The following is a 4188-nucleotide window of genomic DNA, read 5'->3' on the forward strand; positions in this document are numbered from 1 at the left end:
GCTCAGCAAGGAGCACCTGACTCGATGAGGCTATACCAGAATGTGTCTTGGGTGAGGCTGCGAGTTGAGGGAAGCAGGGTTTTAGGGAATCCTTTGGGCGGAGCGACCTCTGTTATCCAGTTTGATGACCTGACAGCTATGACAGCGCTGTTTCCGCGCTCTGGGAGGAGGGAAGGCTCAACAGGGAACAATGGATATCTCCCGCGCTTCTGTACCGAGAGAGTCTCACCTGAGCCCTCATTCTGACAATGTCTTCCTGTAAGTCCCTGGTGCGCCCTGTGCACAGCCGAATGGGCACTGGTGCTCAGAGTGAGCAGGTCCGTTACTGTGAAAATCCGCTAGCCAAGTGGCCCCTTTAAGAGGCGTTTGCCACTGCTGCAGCCTCCGTCTAAATTGGCCACTTGAGACCAGGCAGCCCCACATCCTCACACCATCCTACCTTTTGCCGTTGCAGGGTGCTTTCTTGGACTTCTTCCTAGTTGTATGGCTTGTTCCTCGATCCCAGGCAATTTTTCCTTGCTGCTGCTCCTTGTTTCCATCACAACTTTGATTTGGTCGCCAGAGGGATGAACAGAGCCTCCATCATCTACGCCATTTTTTTTTCTCTTGTCCTTGGATTGTTCTTAAAGGATGTAGAGCTGCCTTCTGCCTTCTGGATTCTTGCAGGCTGGACTGTGGGCATAATGGGGGTTCCAGCACTTGCTGTGGACCAGTGGTCCCCAATGTTTTGGCACCAGGAACCAATGCTCCTATGAGAATCTAATGCCGATGATTTGAGGTGGAGTTAAGGTGGTGATGTTGGTACTCACTCGCCCACCACTCACCTCCTACTGTGTGGCCCAGTTCCTAAAGCCAAGGACCAGTACTTGTCTGCAGCCCAGGGGTTGGGGAACCCTGCTATAGACCACAGTCATCAGTGATGTTTGGGCTGTGAACCATTCATAGCAAGTGTGCAGAGGAGCTCAAGCCCCTAACACTGTGGAGCATCCAGTAGCTAAACAGCTATCTCTAGGCTTTTTACCTCAGAGAGAAATACACTTCCACTTTCTTTAAGCCCTTGTTACATGGGGATTTTCAGTGTCCCTGTTAAATGCAATCCTCACCAATAGAGTGAGCAAGCCTTGATGCAGAGAGGCCAGCTACAAAACTATTGCAGCTGCAGGGGACAGACAGGAGGCTGAACTAAGGTGATAGCAGCAGGGATGGTGAGGAAAAGCACGAGTGATGGTTGAGAGCCTGTGGATTTGATTCCTAAGTGGGTGAGGAGATGAGAGATGAAGTGAAAGCAGGAGTAGAGCATTGTACCTGGGTTTCTGGCTTGGCCACGTTGGAGGGAACATGTGAGAAGGAGCATGGCATGAATAGGAGCCCCTGGGGGGTCTACAAGATGAGAAATCCAAGGACAGAACCTTTAAGAACAGAAATAATTTAATGAGCGAGCAGTGACACCATTAGGCAGATGGCACTAGAACCAAAGGCAGAGAGGTTAATAATCAGTCATGAGAAGTAAAATATGATGTGGAATGAAATCCCCAGGAATCTTTTCATAAAAATTGCCACGATGTGATGGATGTAGAAGCTGGATGGCTTAGGAGCTAATATGAAGGTAGAAGATGGACAAATTATTCTAGACTGCATTTTAAATGATGTTTCTAATGGAGAGGAGAGTTACTGCCACAGTGGTTTGGGGAACTGAGGGAGTTTATACTTTTCACCTTCAATTTTCTTGGTGAGGTAGGAGAGAGTGTTACCCTTGGGAAAGGGTAGGTCATGGGATTGTGGTGGGTTTGAGAAGATAAAGGTCTGAAAGGCCATCATGGGGGAAGAGGAGGAGCCAAGAGGTGACAGGTCTACCTGGCTTTGTATGGAGGGCCAGTGTGATTTCAGTGGTAGCCTTTGTAAAAGGCACCAACGAAGACCAAAGTGAGGCAAACCAGTGAAGTCTTAGGCCACGAAGCAATAACTGATGACTTTGGGCTGAGCTGCGTTACCTCTGCCAGTCGGTGCTGATCCACAGCAAGGATGTCCAGGTGCCCATGTACTGCACAGGACTGGTGACAGAGCCTTTGCTGTTACCTCCTTGCAGGCAGCCTTCCCCAGGGGATGAACACCAATAACTGGTATACTTGTTATTGGTTTGGTTTCCAATTTGATAGCAAGCTTATAAAAACACAAAATGAATCAAGGCCACAGGCTCTTCTCAATGGCCCAGTTGTGGCCTGTACATGGACAGCAAAGGGAAACTGTTTGGAAGCTTGGAAGGAAAGGAGCTGGGGATACTTGGATAAACCCAAAATAGGTCACTAGCCTGGACACGGTGAAGGTGCCTAGACTGCCATATTCTCTCTTTACACAGCCGTTCTGCATGGGACATCTTGCTTCACATCAGCTTTCATTCGGAAGCCCAAATTCTGTCACGTTTCTCTCAAGTGCTGACTCTCAGAGGTTGTAATTAGTTTTGTTTTTCTTTTTCAAGCATCTCCAATTCAATCTACCTCCAAGATTCTAAATGATTTTGACAAACTGTGAGCACCTCGGCATTAAGATACTGAAGAGTGTATAGATCATCTGTGGCCCGCATTTCCTTTTCTATCTTGGCATCTGTATAGACAGAATGTTTGTATCCTTATAATCCATATGTTGAAGTCTTGACCCCCAGTATGATGGTATTTGGAGATGGAGCCTTGGGGAGGTAGTTAGGGTTAGATTAGGTCATGAGGGTGGGTGCCTCATGATGGGATTAGTGGACTTATAGAAAGAGGAAGAGCCAGACCTCTCCATACCCACATACTGAGGAAAGACCATGAAAAGACAGTGAGAAGAGGGCTGGCCATCTGCAAGCGAAGAAGTGAGCTCTTACCAGAAACTGAATCAGTTGACACCTCGATTTTAGACTTCCAGTCTCCAGAACTGTGAGAAAATAAATTTCTGTTGCTTAAGCCACCCAGTCTGTGGTATTTTGTAATGGCAGCCCAAGCTGACTAAAAAACCAACCAACAAACCAACCAACCAATCAGCCAATGAAACAAAAAAGAAAGAGCACATTTTCACCCAGCCTAACTCCTTTTAATACCAAGAATTCTTCTTGAGTGGCATGGAGACTACGGGATGCTAGGTGATGCCATCCTGGAGGGTAGAGTGCCTAATGCTGGCACACAGCCCTTGTCCTTTAGCTTTCTATTTCTTATGGCTTGTTTAGGTGTTGGGGTCCTGACCATGGCGTAATTAGGGTTAAATTTTGGATGGAGAGTTGCATGAGACACATGGTGAGAACACTTGCTCCCAGTGGTATTAAATCACCTTGTTATTTATTACCCTCTAGAATCCTCTAATTTACATGTGGTCTCTTTTCATATGAGTATCTTGAGTAAACTGAGTTTGTTTAGACAATTTTATGGGTACTGTAAAACCACAATTGAATTTCAGGACTTTGTAGTAGTCCAGCCAAGATGCTCTCCAATTAGAAATAATTGCTATTAATGCTGTTATGATGTGGTGTATGCCCACTATGCCCCAGACTTTTGTTCTACTAAATCCCCTGAGAGTCTCCTCTTTATTCTTCAACTAAATAGACAGGCCACTAGAATACATGCTTTTGGAACTGCAATATAGGAGCAATATTGTGCCTATCTCTTAATTAACCTTGTTAACCAAGGATTTGGAACATCAGTTGGCTTAGCCTAAGAGCGCCTTTTGATCCTCTCGGTGCACATCCACAGTTGAGTAGAATGTCACTCTTGTGAAATAAAATGCCTTTTATTCTTTGGCATATACCAAATAGCTTTATTATTCTTTGAGTAATGATGTAATATTGTTTAATGAAATAATGTGTGTAAAATGCTTAGCTTTGTGCCAGGCACAATAAACACTAGCTATCATTTTTATTATCATAAAACAAGCTTTTTTTTGTTTTTTGTTTTTTTTGTTTTAAAAAAAAAAGCCTTTCCAAATGGAAAGGAAATACAGGAGCAGAATCATGCAGACAGCTCAAGGTAAATCAGTCCACAGTAGATCCACATTCCTGTTGCGCCCTAAGAGCAACTTACCCCTAAGATATTCAAACTCCTTCCTTTTGACTCTCACAGGGTCTTCCAAGGTACCTCTCATCCCTTCTTGCTCCCCACACAAAAGGAGAGAGAAAGGCTGCTGTTTTCCTTGCGAGGCAAGTGCCCCCTCTGGCCTGGGAAA

Source organism: Pteropus alecto, unplaced genomic scaffold (assembly GCF_000325575.1).
Source record: "Pteropus alecto unplaced genomic scaffold, ASM32557v1 scaffold87, whole genome shotgun sequence".
Taxonomy (NCBI): Eukaryota; Metazoa; Chordata; class Mammalia; order Chiroptera; family Pteropodidae; genus Pteropus; species Pteropus alecto.